Source organism: Drosophila arizonae, chromosome 3 (genome assembly GCF_054131065.1).
Source record: "Drosophila arizonae isolate 15081-1271.41 chromosome 3, UAZ_ARI_1.0, whole genome shotgun sequence".
Classification (NCBI taxonomy): Eukaryota; Metazoa; Arthropoda; class Insecta; order Diptera; family Drosophilidae; genus Drosophila; species Drosophila arizonae.
The window spans coordinates 14,964,830-14,980,103 of record NC_142923.1 but is presented as its reverse complement, the minus strand read 5'-3'; positions in this window follow the sequence as shown (position 1 = coordinate 14,980,103).

Sequence of the window (15,274 nt, the reverse complement as noted above, 5' to 3'; positions counted from 1 at the left end):
TTTTTTTTTTTTATTTAAAATATCATCTATAAATTTTAAAGAAAAAATTTCAATGTAATTTACTTATTATTATATTTTCTAAATGCATTATTTATTTATAATTGTCGGTATTTAATTTTTATTCTTGCTTTTTTACTATCCAAAAATTTTGTATTTATATATTTTATTACAATTTAATAAACTCTGACTATAATTAAATTGATTTATTTTGTATTATGCTTTAAACTATTATTTATGTTTACATTTTTGATAACTTATATATTTTGTTATTATATAAAAACAGTATATTGCACAATTGAAATTAAAAATATATCAATAGGTTTATTTTCGTATTTTTATTGATTTTATATATTAAATGATTTTCTCATTTTTTAATCACTAAATATTTTAATTTTAATTTATTTTTATTTATTTTGCTTTTTATTGCTGCACTATGAGTGTGTAATTAAATTTAACGGAAGCCACAGGACACAAGACGTCCTGTCACGGAAACGCGCCGAACGACTATGAGCCGAGAGCCGAGTGCGACAGGCTCTAAATGCAAATTAAAATCAAAAATTGAAACAGAAACAAAAACGCTTGAAACAGCGTCCTGCCTCGTCCTGTGCTTCGCAGTGTGCGTGCTGCTTGCTATCCCTGCAGTGATGATGTTGAAGCCCAGAATGATGATAATGATGATGATGCTGATGGTGATGAAGATGTAGCCGCTATGCGCGTGCCTTGACTGATGTGCGCCCGTCCTTGGGGTGGCTGCGCAGCGACTGGCTGGCGAAAGTACAATACATCAAAGGACACACACAGCCAGCCACATTGAGGCAGGGCTGCCAGCCAGCCGGCCAGCCGAAGTGATGTATTCAGTCAGTTGACTGCCTCGTGCAATTGTCGCATGCGAGAATTGCCGATTGGCCTTCCTCCTGCCCACCGCCCATTCAATGCTCCATTGACTTTTTCTGTTGCACTTACGGCCTAATTAACACAAAATGCGATGTGCAAGGATTTAGCTGGCTCAAAGCAGACCCGCCCCCATAGATGTCACCTGCCCTCCCCGCCATCAATTGACACCTGCTGAACCCCAATTTGTTTGTGGGAGGCCTTAAAGAGGCTTTATAAAAATGAAAACTGATTAAGTGGCATTGTTGCTGCTTGGGGGCAAGGATACAAGGATACAAGGACACACGTCCGAGTGCCACTTCTGCCGAACATCAAAGGATTAAAACGACTGAAACAACAAAAGTGAAACTGGCGCAGTCAAGGACTCCAATTATTGCAGTCATGGCCTTTGTTGTTGTTGTTGTCTTTGAAATATGCTAATTTGTCGAGGCGAGCAGGAGGAGGCGAGGGCTGACCTTACAACAACAAAGTACCGAGTGAATGAGGCAATTGATTTGCGTCTACTTCCTAGTTTCTCAGGGCAAAAGTTAAGTAGCGAAAGAACCTCAAATGTGGGTCGGCGTGCTGTGTGTTTGAGAGTGTATGTGTGTGTGTGTGTGTGTGTGAGTGGATGTATGCATGTGTGCCTTTGTGTCTGCCATGGCGGCGAGTGTGTGAACTTAACCCTCTTTGACTTTTCACTTGCTACTTGTTACACTTCAAAGGACGCGGCTGTGGCCAAGTAACACTTGTTGTCAGCTGTTTGTGCCACAATTTGTTGCTGCCGCATCCACTGTGGCATATACAACGCGTATGAATGAGCGAAAACGGTAACTACCTTTTGCAGCTATAATAATCTTACTCCAGATTACAGGCTAAAAGCTGTAAATCGTGCAAAAATCTTATACGAATGGCCAAGTATACATATGTACATAGTAAAGAAGTGTACTACATATATATATATATATATATATATATATATATATATATATATATATATATATATATATATATATATATATATATATATAAACATTTTAATTTATTGTAAAGCAACATTCAATTAATAAGTAGGGTGAAAAATGTTAGTTAACAGTGCAATTACATAATTTGCAAATTATAATTGAGCGCTTGATTCCTTACTCTTTGCTAAAAGAACCCAAAAAAAATCACACTCACGCAATTTCGCTCTGAGCAACACTTCAGTTCGTTTTTGTATTCTGTTCAGCGCCTAGAGTTGAACTATTCGTGTGGCGCTCTATTAACGAACAGCATTTAGGGAGCGATACGATTGACGTTCGCACAATGAGAGTCGGTAAGTGAGCAACATAACTGGGAAACTCAATGCGCATTCACATACACATCCACACACTCAACTCTTGAATGCAATTGATGTGTTAAGCAAACACGACTCTCGCTTACATACCACTAACAATAGATGAAGACTTTTTGATTCATTTAACTCAACCACCCACAGTTGATCAGTTGCTCCCTAAGCTTTTTCTCAGGGAGTGAGTAAATATTTCAATATACATATTATTAGTTGAGAGTACATTTATTATATACTGTTTAAGCCCTGCTATTAAGCATTTGGATAACCTAATTAATGTATGTTTACTAACACTGATCAACATGTTTCACCCCAAAGCCATAGGCCATGGGGTGAAAAATGTTATTTAAGAAGACGTTAAGAGCACACTCAATAATATATTGGCTGCTATCGACTGGAGCTTATATACATCAATACTTTTAATAAGAACAGCTGATCTTATTGACGAAACAAAACTCATTTAATACGTCAGTCACAGCTAATGTGAAATTTACACTTACTTTATAGACACAGTTTTTTTCATTTATTTCCAGGTATTAAAAATCATTTGATACTCTTATTGTTTGTTACGTAAGCAATTGCTAGAGCTATTGTACAATAATATTACCGCTCAGCGGGGTGGATGTAATGCCATATTTTGGCCAGTTAGCTCTCATTAGATACATCCGTTAACGAATGAAAACATAATCTTTTCCCATGCAGACGGAGTCAGTCACATAAACAGACACACATACATACTCTGGCATACTCTGAGCAGAGGCCACAGCAACCGCAACAGCGACAACAACAACAACAAGAAATTTTGTGCAGCTCTTTACCGCATGCAATTGCCATGAATCACCATCACCTGGCTGTGGCTGCGGCATCAGCTTGAGGCTCTCTACTTGTAGTGGTTCTGGCTGTGGCTGTGGCTCTGGCTCTGGCGGCACATCCATCAATGTGCCGTTGACATTTGCTGCGCTGTTGACAAGAATTGTCACAATAAACAATACAACCACGACAAGCAGCAGCAGGAATAATGATAGCGGATGGAAAGGACGGACGCGGCCACGTGACATGAACGAGCAGGAGGAGCAGGCCGGGCAGGCCGGGTAGGCCGGGCCGGCAGCAGCATGATGATTAGTTTGGTAAGTGGCAGCAAGAGGAGTGCGCATAAATTACCAAAAGGATTAACCAGAGCAGAACCCCGACCCTGATCCAGAATCAGACTCAGACCCAGACTCGGGCTCAGACAGCTGAAAATGGAACTGCCGCAGCAAAGGGTTGTGTCCTTCTCGTTCTTGTTGTTGCTATTGTTGTTGGGCATGAAAAATGTGCAGTGAACTGTAAGGGACTCCCTGCGCTCAGCGCTCAGCGCTCAGCACTCGGCTCTCAGCTATCAGCCACGCTGGCTGGGGTAAGGGAACGCCATTGAAATTAAAATCAGATCAATTTCACAGATATTAACATATTTTTGCGCAGGGCAAGTGTTGATATCTCAGTTTAAGTCCCTAACGATTGGGGGTTGCTTTTGTTTCAGCCCGTTGCGGAAGAGGGTAATAAGGGGTATATTAGCTGTTGGCTGAAAGGAAGGTTAGGTAAACTAAGACTGACATAAATATGTATGACAAATATTATATTGTATTGTATTTATTAAGAATATTTTAGCAGAAAAAATCTAGTTTTTATGTGAGATCAGATATTGAAGTACAATAAATAAAGGCATCTGCTTAAGCCCGAATTGACTTATAAAAGTGTTATGCACTTTCAGTATAAACTTTTATTATATAGTTAAACATAAATCATTATTTATTTATTATTTCTTTCTTGACAGGGAGGGTATTTCTATGAACGCCCTATTCGCCTGAGATTTCCTTGTCTATTGCATTCTCAATTAGTATCAGGGGTTGAGGGTTGTCTGGCCTTGTTGTGCCCATTAGTTGATAGATATAACAACAGATTTGTGCTCGTGATTATACTCATTATATGGCAATTCCCACGCCCACTGAGATATCATTTTTTTTGTTGGGCTTACCACATTTTGATTGATTTTCATTAATTTTCATAGTTTGCAAATGCTTTGCACTGATATTCGCAGGTGCGCCTGTAAGTTCAAGACAATTTGTGCTCATTAAAAGGAAAAATTCAAGAGAAAAAGCAAACACAACATTTTAATGGCGTTGCCCTGGGTTACTGAAAGAGACAGCGAGAGTTTGCATGGAAGAGAGAGAGGGAGACCGAAGGAGACCCCATAATTTAGTTAATATTTGTTTTTTTTTTTTTTTGTTTTGTTTGTTTTTTTTTTTTTTTGTGTGTTTTGTTGCTGCTGAAATTTAATTAACTCAGCGACGACGTTCATAAATCCCGACAAAAATTTCAAAATGACGCAAATTTTGCACTGAGATATTTCGCTGAAGTAAGAAATAAAAATAAAAATTAAGCGAAAATTAATCAAAAGTAATTTTCGAGGAGAGACCGCTCCTCCCCTGATGCGAATGATGCAGCAACCGACAGGCGACATAACAAACATAACTCGACGCATTCCACGGGCCAAAGTGGCACAAGGTAAGGCCCAAAGCCAATGTTAAAGCCAAACTTAAAGCTAAAGGGCTACCAGGCCCGATTCGCGAACCCGATGCGCTCCCTGTGTGTATGTGTGTATGGGAAAAATTCCGCTGGCCTCCAATCAGTGCACGCAGTTTGCATTGCTCTGACATGAAAAAGAAATCAGTGCAGCAGCAGCGCTCGGCGACTGTATTGGTGTGGTATGGTATGGTCTGGGTATGGGTCAGTGTAGGGGTACGACGGGCATGGTGGATGGGTATGAGGAGCATGGACATCTCTGCGTGGCGGGGCTTGCTGCTTGGGGCTGGGGCACACTGCCTCTGTCTCTGTCTCCTCTTATCGCCGCTGACCAGTCAACAGTTGACCGAATGTGTGGGAAAATTTTTCATTTTTAATTGCACTTGGCCGGGTCGGACTTGGTCGGCTGGCTGGACTGCTGGCTAACTGGCTGGCCAAAATTTAAAGCGTCTGCGCCTGTGCATTAAAGAGGCTTCTGCTGGTGCTCTCGCTATGGCTGCTGCTGCTGCTGCTGCTGGCCCACCTACAAATCCTGCCCCAGCTGTTGGCACAAAGCGTCTGCATGCCGGACGCGCCATTCTATGAAAATTCCAGGCAACGTCGCAGCCGCGGCTGGCATCCCAGCAATGCCTCCGCTCTAAGCTATGCATGCGTGCACTCTACGCCCCAATCCCGGTTCAGCCACTCGGCTAGCTCCGGCTGCTGGCTGCCTGCCTTAGGGGCGGTGGGTGGTGCTGGGCGGGGCGTGGCTTTGCGCAAATTACAATTAAAAATTGTTTCAAGTGGTTTACAAACCACAGCACGCACATAGCGAAAAACGCAAAGAACTAAAAAAACAACGGGCGAGAATACAAACATTGAGGGCTGCTCGAAATCTTTTGTGAACTGCACACTGAGAATTTCTGATGAACAAAAAGTATGAAAAATAATAATATAATGTAATCAGGAAATAGTAAATTTATGTAGAAAATATATTTAAATTAAATTATGAAGTATTCAATAATATGAATTCTTTAACTTAATGAATTTCCATTTTGGTAATCAATACTTTGTGTAAAAATTAAATTTATTTCAATCGTAAAAAGTAATTGAAATTGTACAACAAGAGCTTATTCATTCATTCATAATTGTGAATATGAGTAAAAAAGCCAAAATGTTTTACTTCAGAGACTTAAATGAGATTCGTTTTGCAGCTTAACTTAATTCTGAATAATATATCACAATAATGACTGAATTAATATTAATAATACATCTTTTTAAACTATAATAAAATTCTTCAGTATAAGTTTTTTACAGATCATTCATTAGATCATTCTAAACGAAGCATATATCATGGCTTCTGTATATAATTTATTTATAATAATGCTTATACTGCAATTAGATGTGTAAATGACTTCAGATGAGCACATGAAAGTGGTATGTATGTAGTGGTAAGGTATGTAATTAAATAATTATCCACCTATCTTCTATGGATAAAATGTATAAAGGGCTTTAATTTGATTATATTGGTGATACAATATATTGCTGTGAATCACAGTATTTTCAAAAAGAATTTGTGAGTCACGTTTATTTCACTATAATATCAATGTTAATAAATCAAGGTGTATTTTTGGAATATTACAGAATATTGTGAGCATTTACTATTTTTTTTTTATAAAACGAATAGCAAAATAGGTGTACTAAATAATGTTATTAATTTGCTTTCAACTATATAAATGCTTAATATCACCTACTACTACTACTACTACGTAGAATTAAATAAATGAATTATATTATTGCTTAATATCACCTACTACTACTACGTAGATTTAAATAAAAATATAGACATTTTTTTTAATGATTCTATATTATGAAATGTATGAAGATCTATTTTCTAAAGTCTTTAAATATATATAGTAGTATAACCTGAAAATGCTCTGTAATCATTCATCATAATTTTGTAATATTACAATAATTTTTTTTTCATATTATGTAAATATATTTAATTATTTGAAGTATTTATTTTTATTATTTGAATTATTTTTATATCTATATATTTAAATTTTTAAAATAATTACTTCACATTCTTTCTCATTCAACTCTCCCTCTTTGTGTTTAATTTAATTTAGTTTGAATAATTTAATATGCTTTACTTTATATTTGAGCTATTATCATATAGTTTTATTCCAGCTTTTCCAACCACACTTTGACTACAGTCACAGCACGTGAAAGATCACAGTTAACTATGCAACCCTCTCAGCGCGAGGTGCTGCACATCGTCAGCAGCAGCAGCATCAAAATGAAAGTTCAAGTGCAGAGCAGTCGTTGGCTCAAGCGGCCATCTTTGGCTTTTGGTGGCCGGCAGCCAACCAGAAGAAGTGGAGTCGGGAGCTGAGCGGATGGAGCTGTAGCAATGTGGTTGCTCATCTTCTTCATCTTCATCTTCATCTTGTTTATGACGTTGATGTGGCACTGCTGCAGATGACGAATGCAGCAGGCCACGCAGTCAGCCAGGCAGGCAGTCAGTGAGCCACCAACAAGTTGCAGCTGGCGGCAACAGTTGGCGTCGTTGCATCGCTTGGCATGCCATTGCCATTGACAAGGAGCTGTGGCCCGTTGCCATTGGAGCAAACGGGCTGTCCCACCATATGGCGCCCAGTTGTGGCAGCGACGTCAACCTGCCTCGCGGCTAAACAAGCTGCCTTTGATTTGCTGTCAGCTGCAAACAGTTGTGTGCATGGCTTTGGCTTGCAGCAATATGTTGACACACACACACACACACTCTGGTACACTCTGTCATGTGTATGTGTGCATCTGGGCTTCCTTGCAACTTCATTTTGTTCGCATCCCCCTTTCAGGTACGGCGCATGCGTCGGCACACAAAATGAACGCTTTGTGTGGGTGGAGCCAAAACGACGTCGAATGAACATAATGAATGTATGTGTGTGTGAGAGAGAGAGGGCGAATGGCATGTGCGTGAGCTTTAAGCTCAAAGCTGTACATGGGCTTTAAAGCTCTGTACACAGGATGCCGCACAGCACTGCCAGATGGCGCCATAAATCATTGTAAATGCCGTCCAGTTTCCAGATTCCTGTGCGCGCTCCCCTCGCCCCACGACCCGACCCCTGCGGCTGGCTGCGCACGCGCACAGCTTAAGAAAATTATGAAAGATTTACATTAATAATTCTTACAAAAGCCACACATAAATAGCCGCTGCAGCTTGTCCCCTTCCACACTCGCTCGCTCTCGCTCTCCTTGGTCTCCTTTTGGGATGCTCAAGGAGCAACCTGGCCACAGCCAGCCCCGGCCCGAGCAGGCCAGGCCAACACAATAACCATTTTTATTAAGCGACAATCAGCGCGCGCTCCGGGCTGGCAGCGCGGCTGTGAGTAAGTTGTTTGGCCCGGCTCCAGCGGCGGGTCCATCGGCACTAAGGGGACTGCCCGACTGGCCAACTGGCTGGCTGGCCGGCAGGCCGGCCTGGCTGCCCGCTGCGCATGCGTGCGGGGCTCTTGCATGCAAATGGAATCACTTTATTAAACAGCTTACATAATTCATGTGCTGCACATTTAATTTAAGGTCATCAGGCGGGACGCGCTGCGAGTCTGGACAACGGCTCTCCGGTCGCCAGTCCCCAGTCCCCGGTCTGACTCTGCTCTGCTTTGCAGCATAATGAAAAAGTCAGTGTAATAATTTTTAAATGTTTGTAAAAATAGGTGTAGACAAGTTGAAATTTATTATGGCAACGTTCTCGGAACGCTCGTGGGCAGCCGGCAGCGAGCCGAGGGCAGGCGGGGAATTATTGAATAGTTTTGGACAAGAGATGAGCACAGGAACTGCAAGCGTGTGGGCCATGAGCCATATGAAAGGCATTTCAGCTAATAACTGTAGATCATACGAGTTGAGTATGCAGAGGATTAAGACTGTTTAAGCTTGGGGAGTTGCGCGAAGAGAAATTAATGAGATTTATTTTACTAAAATTCCTCACACGTTATTTGAGTATCAAATCTTTTTAAATATGTATAAAAATAAATAGATATATTAATAATATAAAATAAATCAATATAAAAATTATATTTATTTACATTTGAAATATTTAATTTTAGAATTTTGTATTTTAATATAATATATATAAATCACTCTAATTTTCCAATTATATTCAAAAAATTATATAATAATAAATATTTAATTTCTTTTAAATATAAAAAAAATATATATATATTTTTTTTAAATTTCATTATTTTATATATCAAAATAGATTAAAATATATATATGGAATTATTAACAACTTCCATTTCTATCTAGGTACAGATATACAATATTAACTCTATATATGCCTGTACTTTTGTTGATTAAAAATATTTCTTCTTGGTGCTACGTTTAACTTAAAACTTTGGCTGAACGAAGCCACCTCTCTGGCTACCCACCATGACTGCATTAAAAATCAACTTAATTTCTCTGCCCATGGGGTCAGTTTTATGGAAACGCAAAAAAACACACACACAGCAGATCATATGTAGAATGAAAGAAAGAGAGGGGGGAGAGAGAGAGAGAGAAAGAGGGAGAGCGGGAGGCAACGAAAAACAAAAAATGATGAAGACCTCCAAAGTGGCAAAACACGAAATGGCAACAAAAATCATATTTTCACAGGCGCTTGGCGTTTGCGCAGAACTTCGCACTTGAGCACGCGGCGGAGGCTGAAGGATGCTGGAGTTGAAGCTGAAGCTGAAGCTGAGGTTGGTGTTGCTGCTGGAGCTGTTGCTCTTGTTGTTGTTGTTGCTAAAGTTGGAGTGTGGTCAGCGGGCAGCGGGCAGCGGGACGTATGTGGCATGGTCCAAACATACGCAATTATGTGTTTTTTATTAACTCTGGCCAACTTGGGAACTGCTCGTGTCCATGTCCATGTCGATGTCCGTGTCCGTGTCCCAGCCGTGCCCCAGCCGTGTGGGCCTGCGTCCTCCATTAGGGGGGTCCGATGCGCACACGCACTCTCTATATAATTTTAACACATGCTGCGTTTTGGGCCTTTTTCGTTTTGTTTCATTTCTTTGCCTTCTTTGCGTATGTTGTATTCCAGTTTTGTTGTTGATGTTGTTATTTTTGGCAATATTTCCCTTTTGGGCCTTGGCAGCTTAATAACTTTATTTAGCTTAGAATGGGCTCTCCTCTTATGCATTTCGCTTTATGTGTGTGAGCGTGTGTGTATGTGTGTGTGCGCAACACGAATCTGTTTTTGGCCATCAGTCAGCCGGGGCGGCAGTATTAATTAGTGCGGTAGTCCTTTGTGGCAGGCTAACAGACAGACAGACACCGAGACAGACATACAGACAGACAGACAGACAGAGAGACGTTGCCTTTTGTGCTTGTGTTGCATTATTTAGACATCGGGACGTTGATTGATGAGCCGAGCTTAGCTGTTTGTATATGCATGTATGCAGGTATGTATGTATGTGTGTATATATACGGGTGTTAATGCGCATCTAATAGCATTTCAAGCTGAGCGCAAATTAATCGTAAAAGCCTTCCTCTCAGTGTGGCCAAGTGTCAAGTGCATGGCAGCTGGCCAACTGATCATCGGAATGCTGAATGTTGACAAAATATTTGTATGAAATTCCAATATATATTGATGAAATATGTGGGCGTGTCTGTGGCTGGATATAAATGATTGTTGTTATATGTGAGTAAATGAATGCATGCATAAAAATATATATGAATGTATGTGTGTGAATATATTGGAGTCTGTTGAGTAGTACGAATTTATTTATATATACATATAAGCACATATGTATATGTGTAACACAGCGGTTATATATAATTAATATAAGCATAAGGAAATATATGTAAGAATATAGAAATATCTAGATTTTTATTTTTTTTTTTTATAAAACTAGACAAAGTATACCTTACAGATATATAATATATATAAAAAGTCAACAACTTACTTATTAAGAAATTTTCATAGCAGTAAGCATTGCTTACGTGTGTGTGTGAGCTTGTGTGCATGTAATGTTTGCTCTATGTTCTATAATCGAAGAGTAGATTGACTGAAGTAGCAACCCTTCTCGGCGCCACCTAGACGAACACTCCGGAACACTTTCATCTCTAGAAGCTTAATTATTATAGTTAACTCATTTCTTGAGCTCAAATATATTTATATGCTATATAAAATATCATGCTAACATTAATAACCAATATACATACAAATATACATTTTAATATTATTTTATTTATATTTATATACTCGAATTTGTATTAGTTAATGCATATAAATCTTGCACCTATGTATATGTAAATGTATACTGACTTTATATGCTCTCTCTCTCTCTCTCTCTCTCTCTCTCTCTCTCTGCCTCTCTTTGTTCTCATGAACTCCTTTGCAATTTACAAGGTAAATTAGCAGCTCCACAATGGGAATGCACAGCATATGCAACAATTAAACAATTCATTTATCTTAATTTGTCTGCAATTTCTCTTCGATTCTTTGCCTCGCTCTCGCTGTCTCGCTCGCTCGTACGCTAAGCATCTCCCTTGCGCGTCGTTTCGCTTTGCCCAGCTGTCTGCGACGGCGCATTGTGAGATGTTAAAAAATTTGAAATTAATTGCAGCGCCTGCTGCTCCTCAGATCTGCGCCTCTGCCCCTGCCCCGATCCCTGCCTCTGCCCCTGCCCCTGCCCCTGCCCCTGCTCCTGCCGTGACTTGTGGGACCCGACTCTGACCTGGCCTTTGACGCCCTTGCCGATGCGTTGGCCGCTTGGTGTTTTCATATTTTGTGCTGTGTCATAATCTTCACACCCGAATCGCAAGGATCTCATGTAGCCGAGAGAGATCACCCTGCACGCTAGCGTTGATGATCTTTGGCTGTAATCTTTTTTAAATTTAAGCCAATTCGGCGTAAACCGTTAACGGCACACCGCAGGCGTTGCCCATTTGCTCAGAGCCCGTTGTCCGCGGCCTATTGCCCATGGCCATGGCTCATGGGCTCATGGTCCATAGCCCATTGCTCATGGCCCATGGCAACTCATTGCCCATTGCATATGGCCCAATGGCCATTGGCCATAGCCGATTGCTCAGACGTATTGGCGATGCTATCGCCTTTGGTCGTTGCGCTGTGTTAATATTTGCTCATGATGATCGGCTTTTAAGGATGGTCCGATGGTCCGATGGTCCGGGCTGCGAGGGCATGGCCCGGGTGTTGCCGCTGTCTGAGTTAATGCTGAGAAAACCCTAATTACCGCATTAAGGTGTCAAAATGATGACCATCTCTCCAGACTCTTTGCCATTCTGTTCTCAGCTCCGTCAGCTCTGACTGCTCTGACTGCTCCGACTGCTCTGACTGCTCCGTCAGCCCGCTTCTCCTTCCAGCAACAATGTGGCAAATTTAATGAATATGTCAAGTAGTCAGCGCTCAACGTTCAGCGTTCTGTGGGCCAGTGATAAATCGGCTGGCGGCTTAGAATGCTGGGAAACATTGGCAAACGGCAGCAGCTCAGAGGTAGCACCACATATCTCTTCATCTGCTTCTTCTTGCCGCACAGATCTCTTCTTCTTGACAGTGAAGCGTGGCTCACACTCTCTGTATGGCTAAGAATGAATAAGCTCAGCTGTATTTGATATTCCGAAATTATGAAAGATTACAGTAAAGTTTCCATATTTAAGTATTACACTAAACTACATAACGTAATATCTTAACCAATATAAATTTATAAAATAAAATAATACGAGAGTATATGTATTCCGAAATAAAGCCTAAAAAAAACATTATTATATAATAAATAATACATATAAATCATAAATAACAAAAATTTTAATATTAATGAATGTACATTAGTTAAGAGAGACATATTAAAAGATCGATCGATTTATATAATTTACATGAGAAGACATCTTACAAGCCCTATAATTTTATTTATTTATGTAAATCAGTTTGACTATCTTTTTCATTTAATTTATAGGAAACGCTAACTGTATATCAACAGATCTTAAGTTGCTCTATATATAAAGTACATCTATAATGGCTTGTGGGCTGGCCAAGTGCAACGCTTTTTGGCCACTTTCCAATAAACTCTTACCGAACGTTTAGTGCAGGCCAAGCCTCAAATAAAGACAACAGGTCATTTCCCATACCCCAAGCCGATGCCCATGTCCATCTCCATGCCCATGCCCATTCTCAGTCCCATTCAACCGGAACGTGCATGGCCAAAGCGATTGAGGAGTGAGCTGCAAGCGAACCCAAGCCCAAAAACGAACCGATCAAGCGGACCAAGTCCGAACCTTTTTCCCTTTTGCCATATTCTCCTCTGTGTCTCTGTCCCTGTCTCTCTCACTCTCTCTCTCTCTCTCTGCCTTCTTTTTTGCGCCTGGACCTGCAGTCGAAATGGGTTCCAGTCGCAGGTCTTGGGCTCGCTCGGTTTTAGTTTGAGTTTGCGTTTGCGTTTGAGTTTGAGGTCCAGGTCCAATCGCCAGGTCCGTCGGTCGTTCGTTCCATTTTAATAACATTAATTAAGGTGTTGCCTTCGTTGGTGTTCTTCACGCCTTTCCTTACAAATTACGCAGGAATTTCATGTTTCAGGTTTTGTTCTCCGGTAGACGTCGCTCGAGCGGTCTTAATAGTTGTTCTTTTAGCGCCCCGTCTGCACATCTTCTCATCTCTCTCGCTCTCTCTCTATCATACATATCTCGCTCTTGCTCTTGCTTGAGCTGCTCGCTCACTGGACTTTGACTGCAATTTGGCTAAAAATTGTTTGCAGTGATCAGCGTCTCTGATATCGGGCATAGGTAGTGCTTCGATGTATCGATGCAGTAGGTGTGTAGGAGCTTAAAAATTGAGCCATTATGGGAAAGTTTTCGGTTTGTTTGGCTAAGCCTGGTTGCATCTGGCGCCATTTTAAGCGCCACTGGAAACAGACAAAGCCGCCGAAAAGAACTTTGATCTGGAAGTGGAATAAAAATGCATTTTTTATTAACATAAAATGCACATTTATAAGCCAGCTGAGCAGACAGAGCAGCTGAGCGGAAGAACAGAAGCGAAGGAGCGACGAAGATGGGCCCACCGGCCAAGGTCAGTTTGGGGTCAATGGCATAACACTAGGTGAGTATATGTATAGAGAGACAGCAACAGAGAGAGAGAGAGAGACAGAGAGAGAGAGAGAGAGAGAGAGAGAGAGAGAGAGAGAGAGGGAGAGGGAGAAAGATGAGAATGTGATTTTCAGAGCGCCAGCGCCAGGGCCAGCGCCAGTTTAGTTTGTTAGATGGATGACTAATAAGCGTCGCCACAATTAATTGAAACCCACTGATATGCATCTACCGAATGGCTCCAGATACAAGCAAATCTCATTAACGCGCCCAAGATAAAGCCACTGAATCTGTATAGCGGAGCGGGGACCCCAGGCGACACGAGTATCTCACCATACATTTTGTTCAGTCAAGTGTACGATGGCCATGCGATGCGATGGCGATGCGATGCGATGCCATCCGATGCGATCCGATCGGTCGATCGACCAGGCCGCAGACCCAGACGCGACTCGGGCTGGAACTGATCCCATTCGAGCCTTATAAATGCATGCAGATACAGTTTTGGAAGTCAAGCGGTTTGCATTTGTACGATAAATAAAATGAATGCGATTGTTAATTAGTTGTTGCTGTAGAGCCAAAGAGGCTGTTGCTGCTGCTGCTGCCGCTGCTTCTGCTGTTGTATCTTATCGCTGGCATGGGCTTGTTTTTCTCCGAGATTGACCTGGCTCAGCCAGTAGGCAAATGGAATGGAATTCGGGCATGTTGGGCATCTTTTAGCTTCGCGTTGTTCGAATATCAGACTTTAAGTCAGCTTTGGACCGCGGATACAAAGCTGAGATTATCGACTCGAAATAGTTGAGCTGCAGTTCTTCGCCGATTGAGTTTCGAGTGGGCTTAGCTTAAATACATATGTATGTTCCAAGTGGAACTTAGTTATAGTTTCTGTTAATTAAAAAGTGTATGTACATATATGATATCTTAGATATTATTTCTTAACATGTTTGCTAGAATAATAAATATTATATTTTATATATTAAAATATATTAAATAGCTTATATAGAAATGTGGTTTTCTTCCTAGACCTATGTTTGCAAAATTGACTTTGCAATTATAATTAAATAATAAACATATTTTAAGAAAAAATTATAAAAATTAAAATAATAACTCTAAGATAACAATAGTAGAAATAAAAATAAAATAATTAGCTTTATATATATACATATAAAAAATATTTGTTTGAATTTTAACTAATAATCGCTAAAAACGAACAAGTTTTCTTCAGCGAATTTCTCATTTAAAATAAATTCGACTTAAAGCAGCTCAGCTTAGCTCAACTCAACTTAATCCTAATCCCAATCACTTTTTCATTGATTTCGTTGCTGAATTTAATTACATGCATTAGACGACATCTATTTGATTTTTGAAATTATGCATTCAAATCAATGAACGAACAATCGGACGTTAATTTATGCACGAAGGCAAATCAATTTTCAGTTCGGATGCGATTTTTGTTTTGTTGCT